Genomic DNA, 17,691 nt, shown 5'->3' on the forward strand with positions numbered 1-17,691 from the left:
AAATGGCAAAATACTCAGATTAAAATATTTTGCTAGCAACAGTACACATTTCCAGCTAATTAGGTTTCCTGTACAGTTAAAATTGTGGAGTATGGTGTCAAGGACATCCGTATTAACAATTGGCAAATCCTTTCTGATTTATACAGACAGCTGCCATACGGACAAAGATGTTTGTGTTTAAAAAAGACAAAACCTTCTGACCAAACCTCTTACAAAACTCCAAAAGTATGCTTATCTGACTCTCATCAACCAAAACTGACTTGTGAAGCATGGTAATTCAATGTAGGGCAGGGTCTGTAATATTTAAATTTTCTTCATTCAAAATTCTCTCTAAGACAAGTCCTCCATAGACATATACTATGTACATTTCTATCCTAAGGAGAATTTATTTTACAGGAAAATACATCTGCATGAAAATACAGAAACCAGAAATATCAATAGCGTGTATATTTGCAAATTAAATGCTATTCAAATTAAGAGCCAAAATAATTATGGTAAACGTGTAAATAGAAATTGCTCTGTATGTCCAATGTGATAAATTCATGCCACTGCTTTAGCAGGAAATACAATTTTGTAGGCAACCCAGTTAATGTTACCATAACAACACAGTAGAATAACTTTTGCTATGAAGTCAAATGTAATAAATTAGAAATAAATCCCTCAAATTTATGAAGTCCTGTGTATACTGTGTTTGGCATACTTTCTCCCCACAATGCAGTCAAAACACTTTGGTATTTTCCCTATTAAACCCAGTAAAGATATTTCTCCTTAAACAATGCAATTTCTAATCCAGAAAAAACTCCAGAAATTGTTCCACCCTTAGTATACTCTTTAATTTTGTTAATAAATAAATGGTCTATACTAAGTGGAAAAAAAAAATAGCTATCTCACATAAATTGCTTCTTGTCCTTGGAAAAGTATAAGTTCCTTCTTGTTTTAGAAAGCCTGAGAAACAGGAATGGTTAATTTAGGAGAAGTAAAACCAATTCCAGTGAAACTGCCAAGAACATAATAATGGTTTAGTCCAAAGTTTGTGTAGGCCATGTTTTCTTGAGCCAATCACGTACATTACTGGAACTTTTCTCATAGCCTGTGTATGGGAGCTTGCTGGATATATCAAAACTCTCCCTTAAAATCTCACATAATACACATTTTTCTGCAAGGGGAGAGTGCAGCTGGAGTAGAGGTGTCTCATCACCTTTCTATCCACAAGGAAGCACAGCCTCTGACTTCCTCAAAATCACTGTGCAACACAAAACTACATGCTGTTTTAGTTCTGCCTTTAATCTAGCTCATTTCTTTCTTGCAAACAGTAATTATAAGTAGCACCTATTCCAGGAGCCTTCAGCACCTCACCAAGGAAGAGGTGGGTTGACTTTCACCCCACTCTGACTTTCAAAGAGATTTTCCTCCAATTTGAAGCCAGCAGTTTCAGCATTCAGTGCCTGTTTGTCTTGCTGGGCAGCAGGACCCCTGGCAGAAGGTTCCCAGTCCCTGCACAGGGTTGGCTTGTGCCTGAGTAGTGACTGCTGCTTCACTGATTTCTTTTTCAGTGTCCCTTCATCCTTACACAAAGCACAAACATCTTACCCTGCTCTTCTGCTGGGTAAAAACAGTACTAAAGACCACAGCAGCAATGGTCTTACAGGGGGTGGTTAAAGCAGTGGCAGGGAAGAAAAGGAGAAAGAGCTTGCAAATAAAATAGTTTATAACAATCCCTAAATGATGAAAATTTTGCACTCAGTTGGAGACTCAGCTTGAAAAAATCCCTCAGGTATCTTTTTAAGAACAGCAATTACCAAGATCTTGCAAGGGGTTTTTTTTGTTTTGTTTTGTTTTGTTTTGTTTTTTTATTTCAGTAATTATAGACGTTTTTCTTAATCATAAAATGATTACTAAATTAATAAACTCTTGAAAAAAACACTGTGTTATGAGCAATAGTACAACTGAGCATTTATGAAGAGCTGATCTTCTGAAAATAAAGCAATATGATAATCAGTAAAAACATCTGTTACCACTCAGCCATGGATGAATTATGAATTTATTTGGGAATGGGTATATTCTTTGAAACTGAAAGACATCTACACAAGACACAACATATACACAAAAGCAAACTAACGAGGAATTTAATAAGAAAATCTTACTGTTAAATTCTACAGACTTGCAAGTGAAGAATGTTCCTTTGCCCAAATTCCTGGGCAAAGGACTGCAGGAAGACTGTTATTGCTGAGAGAAAAACAACTCCACGGCAAGGACATTACACTAGAAAAGCCACAACATTTAAATGTGAAAACCAAAAAAAATTAATAAGACTAAAAAAACTAATTTGCAGTCATGATTTCAGTAGTTCTCAAAAGCATTATTGTACCATAAATGATGAAATATCATAACACTCTAATATTTATTTATAATTTATATAATTTTATTTACTAGAGAGCTACCTAGCAGAAATTTTTCAACTCTTATTCCAAAATGTTGTTCTCTCAGTTCATGTTTCAAGCACTGAAAAATTACTGCCCATTTTAAAGAAAAAAGGCTTCACAAATATCTCAAATTACAGCCCCAAATATTCTCTCTGATTTCTAAAGTAAACTTTTTGGCAGAAGTCATTAAGGAATTGTCTGTTACAGGTGTGCATGCCCAGCAATGCCACTCTCTGCCACTGAGGTCAAAGCATGTACTTAGTCCCTGTGACTTAATCTAAGACCTTCAAACCACCTGGACTTGAGGGAGTTTTACTTTTAGATGGGCCTCTTGTAGTTCTAAATTCAAAAGAAAAATCCTAGTTGAAATAAATAGAAGTAGTATCATAGACCATTATAGCAATTTTACCATACAAGATATTGACTTCCTGCACCGAAAGACTTTTCTTGTCATGGTTGGTTTTTCTGGCCTGGATGAATCCCATCAGTCTTTGACCCACAACTTCACTTCCCTATCTGTTCTGTTTCTTTTGAATTGGAGAAAGTGAAGCAGTTTAGTAGGACAAGTCATCGTGTTTAAGCAGCTTTAAATTCTCTCTTCTAATAGTCATACTTCCTTTGAAGAGGTTGTCTGATTTAACCAGAGAGAAGGTCATGGCGTTTAGCAACTAGCCACTTCTACCAATGTTTCTTCATTGTTTGTTGGTCACTGATAGAATAGTGTGGAAATCCTTTAGTCTGTGTGCTGCATGTTTTGTCCTTTACAACCAGTCAACCCCCTGACAAAGACACTATGTCTTCTGCAAATTGGAATGAGTAGATAAAAGACAATCAGAGTTTTGATGCATTTTAAGGGTAATCTGCTCACTAAGGGTGTTGGCAGGCTTCAGAACCTCCACTGCATTCAGCCTCTTTGCCATGAACAGTTTCATCCTCCAGCAGAGGATCTCCCCAAGAGATTGTGGACTCTTAGGAGAGAACAGCAAAACCTCAAATGTTTCAAGTGTCCTGACAGACTCCACACTCCTCTCCCTTTCTACATGAAGGATATTAGGGGAAAGAGCAAAGGTAAGATTTGAATTGCTAAAGCAAAATTTCTGCTTTAAGAAACCTGAATGTCCTGTGAAGAGAAACTGCCATTTAGTTTCAGTGTTGAGTTTGAAATCAAGATTTTCTTAAAAAACTCAATAAGCTCCATATTTTAATTTTGCCCGTTTTGTACTACTTGAATTTTCCCCTCAGTGTCACAAAGTTTATGCATATTATTTCAAGAGAAAATTAAATCTTTAAAAAACATTTTTGCCTACATACAAAATTGTACTAATTTGCTTCTTTTATTTTCCATTTTATGTTTATAGAGTCATAGAATCATTTATGTTGGAACATACCTATAAGATCATCGAGTCCAGCCATTAACCCAGCAGCTCTACATTCATCACTAAATTCCTGGGGCTCAGCAGGTGAATTGGACACTGCACAGGGTTCAACAGACAGAGAGGCCCAGCAGAAAATGAGCTAAAGCAACACTGTGTAGAAATAATTTTTACATATTTAATGAGATATTGCTGAGAACTTTTTAATAGAACAGCTTTTAGTAAGTAAGTATTTAGGCTCTTCATAACTTTCCTCATCAAATCTAGGATAAATTAGAAGAATAAATTGAAATCCCAATAATTTATTTCAAGTGTGTAGTTGCTTTGAAATGTATGCTGGATGAACTTATAAATTTTTGATCAAATAAATTCCACCATCTAAATTATTTTCAGCATAATTTTTACTGGAAGGTTCTCTTTGAGTATAAGAATTTTCTGTTAATTGTCTTCATTAGCAGAATATAATTTCAACTGCAAAACTTACTTCTCACCAAGAGCTTTAATAAGCTGCTTGCAGTTTCAATGGACCTGGGGTAATTAATCATGTCTAATAATCAGTATTTCATATAAGCATAAATAAAAAAATAATGTCTGTATTTCATGACGTGTCAATAATATAAAGAGATTAATTAATGGCTATCTTTATTAAATTATACTAAGAAGTCAAATATTCCTTAAAATATTTTATTGATTTGATTACAGCAACAGTGAAAACATTAAAAACCAATGGGTTTTTAGAGTATAGCATGAGTGTTAAAGGTTGTCTAGATATTTTTTGGTGTTCAGCTTACTGTAGAAAGATTGCTGTCATAAGGGCCAGGATTCAATAATACCAGCTGCTAATATGACAAAGAGCAGGGTAAAAGTCAATCTCACGTTGCTTGTGACTACAAAACTTCTTTGGCAAGAAAAATATCTGCTGTTTTCCAGCTGGTAGAATCCAACAGACATTGCTTTTCCCTGGACTGTTGATTTATGAGACTATAATTGAGTGACATAGCAGCCTTATATTCTGCAACAGCACTGCCTGCAGTTTCACTTCATTCTGTGCAGAATGGAAGTCAAAGATCTGTAATGAAACAAGCTTCACAATTAAAGGCTATATTTTATTTTCTGTTAGAAAAAACAAGTGTCTTTTTCATTATTCTTGACAGCAACACAATGGTTTTACTGCTATGCACTGTGAATAACACCACCAGTGAATATTTGAATTATATCTACTGCTTAAAGATTTGAAAACTAACCCATAAAATATCCTGAGATTCAGCTGCTGTGTTTGGTGTCTTGCATGTCTCTTGCATTCATTTGGGGAACATATATAGGGCATTTAAAAAGTTGAGGCCAGAACCTTCAAAAGTACAACCATACAATTGCCTATGAAGGTCTCAGGCACATGAAAATATCTACTCTATGCTTAAAGTGTGACTATACACAACTTTTAGGCTAAACTTTTTGTACAAATTTTAAAATCATGGTATTTTACTGGTAATCCATTATTAAGAGCCCATGTGAGTGAAGTTACTTTAGGTTAGCCTAGAGAAAAACATTTTTCCTTATAACTACTATCCCTAGAAACAGAAACTTTGATGAAAACCAGCAATGTAAATATATAAATTTGATTGTAAAGGGTTTTTTCTTTTCAAGCAGAATATTGTCTGAATACTAATTATCAAAACCTGGAGAATCTATTTAGAAGATTCCAGCATGTTAATGTTCATAGACAGGTTGTTTACTTATGCTTTATCTTGGTATTTTTCAAACTGCATACAGCACTTCCATGGAAATATATATTAGAAATCTTTTTAATTTTTAAAAAAAATCATTCAGATTATATAATGAACTCGTACTTTTCTCCTAATTGCTTGTTTTGATCTGTAGAGAGACATTTTGACACAGTCTAGTTTTGAGAACTCACTGTAAAAGGCTTTGTTTAATTCCAGTGCAGAATGGTAATAGCATGTTGCATGCTGTCAGGAAATGAGCTATCCAACCTCTAGTCAAGCTTCTGTCATTCCACTTTGACCTGTTTCATTCAGATTAAATTATTTTAGATACATACTTACAGGAGAGAAGAAAAATATAACAAATACTTCACAATGTATGGTGCCTTGTACAAGATCATTATGCTGTATACTGCTTCCTCTTTTTATTGTTAATTATATGTGTTTTATTTCTTTGTGGTATGACTTCAACTAAAATACAATATTAGACCTAAAAATCACATTACATCTGGTGACAGCATCTAAGATCTCTGATCTACCCAAATATTTTCACAATGCTGAGATTTTAATGTGACCTAATTACAGAACTTCACTTGTGCCACATGTGACATGTATTATTTCATTATGTACTTACCTATGTTTATTGCCGTTTCCTTGATGCTTTGAAGATTTGCCCATTGTCTGGTCCTAAAGCCTTGCATCTGATTCTCTTAAAATCCTTTCTCACCTTCAACAATTTTCACAACTTCTTCCTGCTAATTTCCCAGTAATGTCTTTGTTTCAGTCTTAAGGACTAAAATATCTACTTACCATAGTGATTAAAACTTGTAGTACTTGTAAGGAGTCTAGGCTTTCACATTTTTTGACAATCCATGAATTATGTCATTGTCTCAGGAAAACAGCCCCAGGAGGGAGTTTTCAAGAGACTTTGGAAGTATGATACATGCCCACCTAACATCTATAAACACCTATAAAATAACCCTATCATGCTAAAAAGATAATTTAGCATTCAAAAAGTGTGAGTTTTATCTGTGCTGTGCTACTCGTTTTATCTTTGTTTATTGTCTTAAATTTATGTCTTCTGAAGTTGCATTAACTATCATATCTTTAGTTTTGTGCTGGAATAAAAACTTGCAACATCAGAAAATCTGGTGGAATCCTTTAAAAATTTTATATTCTTTTTATTCTATAAAATGTTATATATTTATATGGTGAGAATTTTAGCTACATAAATCAGATTTCGTTTCAACACGTTTCTAATAGGTGTTACTATTTATTCATGACAGTTTGATATATGAAATTTCATTTCTGTCTTAGACACATTCTTGTCTCTCTTTAACTACCTGCAATAGGTTTTCCAGAGACATTGAGATAGATATGATGTTTTCTCACATTTTTCTTGATTATAAGAGCCTGCAGAAAGAAATAATTTGGAACAAAAAGTTGAATGTTTTTATGGTTACTGAGGGTTTGACTCCACTAGGTACTTCCCTTGGTTGTTTACACTTATAGGCTTTTTCTGAAGTTCTGGTGTGATAATGTTTCTCAGAACTGGTGTCTCTACTGTAAGTCTCATGCTAAAGGGGGGGTTTGTTTTAAGCACAATAAAACAAGGGTTCACAGGTATGTGTGAAATTATTCTTTCTCTTAGAATTATCCTTCTTAGAAAACCGCATTTTAGGATGTCCTCCTATTACTGGATAGTGTGGTTACTGTCAGACTTGGAAGAATATTGGCTGAGATTTATTCTGTATATTATTAGCACTCAATATTCAACAATTTAATGAAGCTAAAGTGATTTCTTTTGTTAAGAGTATTCCATGAACAGGGAAAAAATCAGTTATAGTTAATACAGGAAAATGTATTTGAATAAACCAAACAAGTTATAAACTCACTAAATTTATTAAATACTCAGAGTCAGTACTCAAATTAAAAAATCATCTTTTATTAAATTAGGAAAGATGAATAGTGGAAATGATATAATGTCATTTTTGGGAGCAGCTTTAAAAAGTCATCTCACTAATATGCATATTCATTACTAACTACATGTATACAGTGTATCGAATACATGACCCACAGTAAACTCCACTACTCTAACCCCTTGCTTGCTCTAACTTCATTAACATAGCAGAATTGAATTCTGTGTACTTCACCTTAATGCCAACGAATCTTTCTCTTCATGTAAATGAAGCATATATTTGGAGCTCCAGTCTGAACTACAACTTTTCAATTTCTCACCTATGAAAACATATATCAACTCATTTGACTTGCAGCCTTACACCCTATAACCTTTGTTTTCTAAGATTCTTACTCTATTTCTTAGTTAATAGAGGTAATTCACCTTTCCTACTCATTCCTCATAAAAAAGTTCATTTTGCTTTCCTGAATAAACAACAGTTTGTCACTGCCTCCGTTTTCATTAAGTCTTCTAGAGAACAGCAACCAAATGATTTCTTCACAAACAATACCTTATCACGGAGCTCAATTTGTAGTGACAGACACATGCTGCATCAACCTGAATGACAATTAAAATAAAAAGAAAGGTCCCTGAAGAAAGAATTTTGACATTTTATCTTTCCATATGCCAATATGTGCTCTTTTCATCATAGAATAAGTTTAAACACATTTACTTTTTTAAACCATTGGTGCATTGTATTCTAAGTGAAGACACTCATATTTTCAAAGGGATTTACATCATTATAGTCACTCATTTCAGCAGGGAGAGTGTTCTCATCTACTTTAAAAATGACATTTGGGTGACATTTAAAGTTACTGAGTCAATAGAAAGGACTTTTTTTTCTTTTCCTGAGAGCAGAACTTCAAAATGAGCCATTAAAAAGGAAAAAAAAATGAAAAAAGAAAAATAATAATAGACTTTGTCCAGTCCAGTTGCAAAAATATGTTAATTTTACTATGGAAAACACGTTTTTTCTATCTTCATAAAATCTAGCTGATAAGACTTCTGTCAGAATTCCAACCTGACATAACAGGGTAGTACTGTCACACACCAACAAATTTGAATGGTAACACTGCAAAGCAGTTTTAGTTTGATCTCCTCAGGTTATCTGATTATCTGACATGACACTCAACACACTTTTTAATGAGACTGAAAGAGGAACTGTTTGATAAGTGGTAGTGGCACATAAGTGGCACAAAACTTTCAGACACCATCCTAAAAGGTCATGTTTTAGCATTTGTGATTATCTGCTGAATTAAATCCTAGCCAGCTGCCCTCTGGGTGCTGAGGTTCATATTTCCAAAAGCTTTGGTTTAACATTCCAAGCACTTCATCTGTTAAATTATTTGAACAAAAACAGCTTTTTTGCACATACTCAAGGCTCTGTGGGCCAGGTGAAATCTCATGGAGAAGGGCTTTCCTGCCCTACTCTCCATCAGATCTATGACACTGGAGATCTACCTCATCCCTTCTCCTGGGAAGGACAAAAGGCTGTAGCTCCAGCTTTCTCAGGAGAGCTTCAACCACAGGGTGTTCTGGCATTGTTCTGCATCTTTTCTTTTAGCTGAATTATTTGAATCTGTTCTTGAAGTACAAATCTTCAGCTCATTGGTCATGGCATATTTTGGAGAGAAAAAGCCTTGCTCCAGCTAAAAAGCTCAAGAAATGTAATACCAATATCAGAGCTGTCTTAGTCTTCTTCAAGAAGAAATAACGAAGAAAACACGTGCAGAGCACTAAATTAGAAATTCATTGCATACAGAACAAACATAGCTATTTTTAAACAGAAAAGGAAGTAAGGTCCCCCAGGTAACAGGATTACAAAGTGTATGTTTTCACTTCAAAATATTTTATTTCAGTTTTCTACTATTTGATATTTGTAAGAGGAAGAAAAGTAAAAAACCCAATATACTTAGAATTCCATCATATTTTCAAACTGCAAACTAACAATTAGGGACAAAAAGCTGTACTGTAGACTGTGGGCAGGACTGAATGACTTATTTATTAACAGGCAATGTTAAGTGACATGTCAAGAAATCAAAATTATATTCAAAAAACTGTGATCTCCTTTTTTTAATTTTTCTTTCCCCAGAGGTGGGTAAAAATCAGTGACAGAGAAAAGGAAGAATGTGGTAGGCCTGGAGAGACTGAAAGTGCAGCTGAAATCTTTGTCCTATTCTGGCCTAAATGAGAAAAACAAGAGCAAGGTAAGAACCAAACCTGATTCTAACTCCAAAAACAAATCAGGAGCCTTGTTGGGTAATAAATCTTTCACAGAATCACCGAATTGGTAATCATAGAATTATTAGGGCTGGAAGGGACCTCTGGACATCATACAGTCCAATCCCCTGCCAAGGCAGAGTCACGTACAGCAGGTGACCCAGGAATGTATCCAGGTGGGTTTTGAATGTCTCTAGAGAGGGAAACTCCACAATTGTCCTGGGCAGCCTCTTCCAGTGCTCTGCCCCCTCAATGAAAAGGAATTTTTCCTTATGTCTAGGTAGAACATCTTGTAGTTTAGTTTATGGCCATTGTTTCTTGTCCTGTCAGTGGGCATCATTGAAAATAGTCTGGCACCACACTTTTGGTGCCTGCCTTTGGGATATTTGTATGCATTAACTTTCCAAACTTCATCAAAAGAGTAATACATTTTGCCACCAGTGATCATCATTGATAGATGAGGATGACAGATGGTGCATTAAACAAAACAAAACAAAACAAAAAAAGAGGTTTTAATGTCATTGTTACCAAAAATTGGTAAAAAAAGGAAGCTTCATCTGGCAACACCATTGGTATTGCATAAATAGTGGGCAATGGAAATTTACCTTTTGTAGGGCATTTGGGAACAGCTACAGCCCTCTTCAACTATAACTCCATAGATATGTCTAAGCCCATAGTAGAGTTAGCTTCTTCCCACATAACCGATTTCTGAAGGACAAAACCTCTGTACAGAAGATTAAGTTATTATCCTGATTAAATGAATATTTATTTTTCCTGAGTTTTCCATAAAGAAATTGCAGTGGAGAAAAGAAGGATACTTTGTCGGGTTGAGTAATGAGAAATTAATCTACTTCCATGTGAGATACAAGCAGAACAGAGTCCTAGAAATTAAGTTAACTAAATAACCTCTACCTCAAGGTATTAATCAAAGATTTTCAATAACATCTATCCAACAGGGCATAGATGACCACAATCATCTGAAGATAGTCTTTATCATTGCTTATAGCCAGTTACTTAGAAAGGCTCCTAATCGCAAATCTAAACCTCTTATTTTTGCAAAGCCTTATACTGTCCTCTCATTGTTACATATAATTAGATACCCTCTATTTTCTCTATAATAAAATTTTGGATATTAGAAAATGTGTCCTTTCCTGAACTAACTCTTTTGGCTTTTATTCTCATGTAACACATTTTAAAATTTGCACTTTAGTTTTATCTACAAATATGTTCTTTAGAAGATTATGGAATTTACCACTGTGATGGTACTAGCGGGCAATTGCTGACAATGAATGAAAGAAACAAAAGTAATGAAGAAGCTGGAAACTCAAAGCACAGAAATAGATGATTGAAGGGTTGAGTGGAAGTCCCAGAACCTCGTCCAAAACAAAAAGTAATTTTTAAGTCTATCAACAAACACACAGATTGATGACCTAACTCTGAAGCATCTTGGTAAATGATAGAAATAAAAACAAACAAACAAAACAGCAGACTAAGGCTACTACCACCTACAGGTGTAATTTTGTCGAGAAAAAGGAATTTGAGACAAAGTCAACACAGAGGATCTGTGTTCTATCTGATCTTGTAAGAGTTAGCTGACTCGCAGCTAGAGGAAACAATTATACAAAATGTAACAGTACAAAGTATAGGATCACGGCTATAATAACAATTAATTAATTAATATATATAACTATATATAATATATATAACGGCTATAATAACAATTAATTAATTAATTATTAATAACAATATTAATCCTGGTCTTGCTGGAATTAGATGAATATAAAGTCCTGGGCGACTTGAACAGCCTTCAGAAAGAAATGTGATCCTGGGATGTCTCATTGAAATATGTCCAGAAGCAACTGTAACCCTCCAGCTGCTTGGGTTTATAGAGCACAGCAGCACAGTCCCTGTGGGTGGGCACTTCCTCAGGTGTATCAGCCAAGTGTGCAGCTAATCATTCCTACTTCAACAAGCTTTCCTTCCCCTACATGTCTTATGCACCAGTGTTAAGCAGTCTCCTAACTTCCTGAGCACATTCCCCTTTTTAAATTCTGAGGTTTTTGCTCCTAAGCGGCAGATATTTTAATTTGTTTCTCCAGCTGCCAGGACTCTCCTCCCCAACAGCAGGGGATCAGTCAGGGATGAACAGCGACATTTGTATATTGGAAATATCATCTTCATTCAAAATTCAATATGTAGGAGAATATGCTGTGACTGAAAGTGTTGGGAGGGTATGTTCAGGTGTAGGATTGTCTCCTTATCCTGAACAACCAAATTACAGCCTGTATTTTTTTCTCAGGAGATCTGTAGAAGTTAATCTGTAAGTAAATTTTAATGCGTCCATTACCCACCTTACTATAAATGTAAATAGCATCCTTTTTTCCTTTGTTACTTGATTTGAAATGAAAAAAATATTAGATATGTGATCTGCATATGCAATCTTTTTGCTAAAAATATAGGGTGATTTCATGCAGTAATGAAAAGGTAATTAAGAAATATGGAAAAAAATTTGGTCAAAAACTCAGTTTCTTTGAGTCAGATGAAAAAAAATAATGCAACAACTAGATGTGTTTGGGCCTTGCCGGGTAAACATTCTGCAAAAATAATTGCTCTCTTTCAAGTGGAGCTAAAAACAAGGCAAGCAGTAATGTCCAGAGTAATTATCAGTGGGTTAGTCATCTGCAAACACCTCTGGCAATCAGAGCTGAAGTTCCTAAGAAACAGCATGAAGCTCCCTTGGCTCCCTCCTTTGAGCAGGGTAAGCAGCTGCTCCAATTGCTCAAACATCTTGGGAGATGCACTGGTAAGTGAATAGGGGCTACTGAAGTTTCCAATACTAGAAGAAATGATGGGAACAACTTTATCGTCCCCAAGGGTGAACCTGGCAGCTTTGTTTATTCAATTCCTTCCTGTGTCTACCTGGAGATATAGGGGTGTTCCCAGCCATGGCCCTGCCTGCCTTCCAAAGAACACATGATTTGGCCTGTGCTGAGCTTAGTTTGAGTTCAATGACCCTTTAAATAAAGCCCCTTAAAGATCCTTCTCTGTTGTATTGTATATTCTCGTCTAGAGTTAAAAATGATTCCTTGTGACAGATTAATAAAGCATTTATACTAAGTTGATTACACTCATCTCAGTGCCAAATTGCTACCTTTTACAACAGCCAAAATTATTCACATATAAAGTGCATTCCAGCTTCAGCTGCAGAACACCAAAAGGCTTGGCATATAAAACAAAGGATGAGAAGGCTCATAAATCACAGCAAAATAAACCTCTGGGAAATCATTACTGTTTAGCCATATGTTGTCCCTTTTTATTTTTTTTTTTCTGCTGGCAATAATATATCCTATACACACAAAAAAGAGCCATTTAAATATTTTAACTTCTTAATTTATTGTCATGATGAGGACTGAAGTTTAAACAGATGAACAGATCAAATCTTTATTTACAGGTTTTACAGTAGAATCAAAACTTACAGCTGGGACTGATCTTTTCAAAGCACTTAATGAGTAAAAATAAAATCAAAATAAAAACTTTTTAAAAATTTTCTTGTGTTACATGCTCACTTAAATATATCCTGTTTACATATGAAGTGACACATTCTGAAAGATCCGTATGAAGATTTTTCAGAAAAGCTATTCCACAGGAAATATTGGCTCCTCACTGTTTTGAAATGGCTCACAGAATAAATCTCTCCCAAGCTCCTTAACTACCACTGATTCTAGCTGCAAGAAGCAACAATCACAGCACTTCTCAAACTACTGGTTAACCGTTTATGGAAGTGATGATTTGAAATGTTCAATAAATGCTTCTTGCACAATTCACGTGTTTCATAATCTCTATGAAACATCTTCATTCAGCTAAAGGGCGTTATTGAAGACAGCAGCACTGACCACTTGTGATAAGACTGCTTTCTGGAAACCTTGACACTGCAGATTCTAAAACTACTGCAGCACCCCCTTGAGTAGTAGACCAACTGATTCCTCTGTTAGACTTGACATTGAGTCCACCTTCGCCAAGGATATATTTTTAAATCCATGGTACATCACTGGAACTTTGGGTTCTGAGTAACAAAATGTAAATCTCCAATACCTGCTTGTCTTAAAATCAGCACTTGAGGTTGTTAAGTTTATCATAAGTTACTGGATCTTCCTTTAAGCATCCACATTTTACAGTGGAAAACTAGAATAATAGGAGCAAGTACCAGACCTTCTCAGTGCATCTCTACTGTTCCAGGAAAGCCTCTCTGCTCACATCCTAACTTTCCCACAGTTCTCCAAGCCTAACCATAGTTACTTGCTTAGAGACTGAAAAGAACATTTATCTGAAGCTGGAATAATCAGTGGTCTTTTAAAGACATTAGATGATTTTCAGCAAAAAAACAAAACAAAAAAAAATTTCATAACTTCTTTCATATAAAGCTTTGAAAATATATTTGTTTATTTTGGGGAAGAGAAGGTAGCCCTCATTTTATGCAGACAGGTAATTTTTTTCCACAATGTTAAGAAAAAGATATGTGGTCTGAATTTCACGCTAAAGCACAGCCTAGCAAAAAAACCCCAAAAAAACAAACAAGCAAATTAAAAAAAAAAAAAAAAAATCAAATCTCCAAAAACAAAAACCAAAAATTATTTTAAAAAAAAGACCCCCAAATCCAAGCACTTTAAAAAGTTTTAAAATCCACAATATGGGGAAAAAAAACCAATAAAAAAAATCCATCTAGCAGTTTTCTCTGAGACAAATACAACAAAAGAAAGAGGTTACTTTGTACTATCCAGCAAGGTACAGAAAATTCATCTTTGTCAGTACTGTGCTCAGTAACAAGCTCAGGGTTGTCACAAAATACTTGACTCCTGATGTCTCCTGAGCAGGTATGTCCTTCTGTGCATGGATGCCACCGGGATGTGCCAGCTGCAGATATCATGAGAACTCACTGGACCCAGCAATGATCATTATCTATTAGATTATTGAGATACTGATTTAGCATCCAATCCTGGAAAGTGCTTCAAATGATGTCCCTGATGACCACAGGAATAGCTCTTAGGTTTTCAGGAATACAAAGACCTTGATTTGGAATACTAGACCTGGATCTTAATCTGGATTTAATTACATTATGCACAAAAAGTTCATGCAGTTCATTTTCATATATTTTTTCACTGCATGTAGAGAGTGCCAAGACTGCATGAAATTTCCATCTGTTTTCAGCTAACAGTTTTCCCTCAGACTGTAAATGTTTCCATAGACAAAATATGTTAATCTCTTCTCTGTCGTTCACATGAAAACCAATATTTTCATGAAAACTTAGAATCATAAAATAGCCTGGGTTGGAAAAAGGCCTTAAAGATCATCCTACTCTATCCTGCCTGTCACAGCACATTGCTCAGAGCTGCACCCGCCTGAGCTGGAGCACTTCAGGGATGGGACACTTCTTTGGGCAACGTGGTCCCATGCCTCACTACCCTCAAAGTGAAGAATTTCTTAATGTGTAATCCAAACCTATTCTCTTTCAGTTTAAAGCCTATCTTGTCCTGTTACTACATTCCCTTTTAAAATATCCTTCTCCAGGTCTCCTGTTGCTTCCTTCCAGGTACTGGAAGGGCAGTATTTGCTCATTCCAAAGTCTTTATTTCTCCAGGCTGATCTATTGCAATCATCTCAACCTTTCCTGATCCATCCAGCCTTCTTGGTGACACTCCACTGGATTAACTCCAACAGGTTTAGAGCCTTCCTGTGCTGAGGACCTCAGAGCTGCATGCAACACTCTAAGTGGCGTCTTTTTTTTTCCTAATGCAGGGGATTTTTTTTTTATTTACAACTACTTTGTAAAATGATTTTTAAAGGTGAAAAAAACATGATTGAATTATTTTCAGCAGTATATTCAACTCTCTAACCTGCCATTAAGCAGCTGCAAATAAAAATTAAAATAACCTAAGCAGTTTCTTTTATAAACAAAATTATTAAGTATATGTATTTCAAATCGACAGAAAAAGTAGGTTGTGTCTATCTTGAGAGAATAAACTCAGTAATCCTTCTTTTTGAAGGCAATGAATATCAAAATAATGCAGGTTTTTTTTATTCCCAGCTATTTTTAAAAAGGACAGAAATTCTTAAGTAATTTTAACTGAACCAATGATCTCAAACTAATTACTATCTCAGGTCATGGAATTAAATAACTGAGACAAATTTTGAGTAAAATGCTCCTAAGTTATCTTAAAGAAAAGGTTGAGTTTTTTAAATTTAAATTTATCAGGGTTATTTTTTAATTATTTATTCTAATCCATCTTTTCTGAGTAAAAATATACTTTATTTTCTTTGTTCAGAAATGAAGTGTAGGTCACAGCAAAATGTTGCACAGTTTTAGCCCTGTAGCTTACCTATGGACTAAAAATTTGCTGCAAAACACAATACAGTTAATGGATTTCCCATAACTGTTAGCCATGTAAATCAGAATTCTTAAATCCTTTCTTTTGCCTCTCCTGAAAAAACTCTTCTTTCAGGAAAGTAGTGCTCTTCCATACCATCTCATTCAATATAAATCTCCCATTACAATGACATTGTTCTTTTTACAGATTCTGACACAATACAAATGCCTGAGAAGAAATGTGTGAATTTTCTAAGTTCTCTACTGTCTTCTACAGTCAAAAGATGCTATCAAGTATTATCATGGACATAGCAATTCCTTTTTTGTGCTCATGATATTTTCTTAAGATTCTGAAATTATTATGACTAGCAAACATTCTTTACTAGCATTTGAACGGTCACCACATGCTACTGTGTAAGAATAATTTGAATGCTCTGTGGTTTTTTTCTGACTTAGTGCATGTGTGTCTCTCAGATTTTATTGATGTTATTGATGTGGAATGTTCTTGTACACACTGTGATAAATTAAATAAACAATAATCAAATCCCAGAGTACTCGTTGCCTCAGATTCTATGTAACCTTTTTCAATATGTGCAAGAATTCATACATGAACCAGAACATAAAACGCCCTGAAATAAACCAATAATTATACCTAGTAAAATCTGATGATCTGCTGCTGCTGCAGTAACAGCACAATATCATTTAAGTGCCTTTATTACAAAGTCTCTGTATTTTAATTAGTTTTATTAATAATATTCTTATATGTGTTACTGATTGCCAGAGGAAAAATAACTTTATAAGCAATTTAATCTATTTTGAAACAAAATATTACACTGAATTTTGTTTTGTGCTTGCTGTCACTGGACATCCATTTGTATGCTGTTGTATGAGAAAACAACATTTGACTTTCCTTCTCTTAACTGCCAGGCACTGTAGAAGAAAGAAACTGGTGTAGCATTGTGTGCTGCCTCCCTAGTGCTGCCCTGTGAAATCAGCTCTTTTGAAAATCAATTGCTAGTTAAGGCTTTCTGACTATTAACATAACTCTGACCAGCACTATCAAAATGCAGAGTAGAAATGCTGAAGGGATTGGAGCTTCATAGTGGAGCAGATTTTAATTTGCAATTGCTTCTTTTATGTTACCACAGTGCCTTGCTTTCACTGCTGTGGAAGTTGCCTTGCCACAAAGCAGACACCTCTTTTATACTTGAGACCAATACCTCAATATGCACATGGAAAGAGGATAATTAGGTTCCACTGTGTAATAGGTGAGGTAAGCCTAGGATATAGCACATATACTGGATCGTGTATTTTATCTTCTGAGTTAAAACAGCATGACATTGCAAAAGCAGATGAAAATTAATCAAGCATCTGTCCTACAGGGCCTAGACAAGATACAAATACTCACCAGGCTTCCATAACTCTTATATTCTAATTTCTCCTAGTCTAACTGTATTAGTATAATGAGGTTTCTTTTATCCATGTCAATGTAACCAACTGGATTCCTATTTGAACCATGATCTTACAAATTTAGATTCTTCCCAGAAACGGCCCTCCAACAGAAGGAGTGCAGGTGTTGCCTTATTTGACACGAAGGCACATAACAGCAGGCAACAGCAATTTAAAGGGGAAAAAA

General features: G+C 35.0%; 1 long non-coding RNA gene across 1 annotated transcript in view; it reads left to right on the plus strand.

Annotated features, from left to right (window-relative positions):
- LOC148224357 (uncharacterized) overlaps positions 1-16,562 on the plus strand; it is a 63,510-nt gene extending 46,948 nt beyond the window's left edge. Inside the window, exons 5-6 of the long non-coding RNA XR_015802868.1 lie at positions 9,567-9,681; positions 16,264-16,562. This is a non-coding gene — a long non-coding RNA (uncharacterized LOC148224357). The remainder of the gene's footprint in view (positions 1-9,566; positions 9,682-16,263) is intronic.
- Positions 16,563-17,691: the final 1,129 nt, after the last annotated feature.

Source organism: Sturnus vulgaris, chromosome 3 (assembly GCF_052056855.1).
Source record: "Sturnus vulgaris isolate bStuVul1 chromosome 3, bStuVul1.hap1, whole genome shotgun sequence".
NCBI classification, from domain to species: Eukaryota; Metazoa; Chordata; class Aves; order Passeriformes; family Sturnidae; genus Sturnus; species Sturnus vulgaris.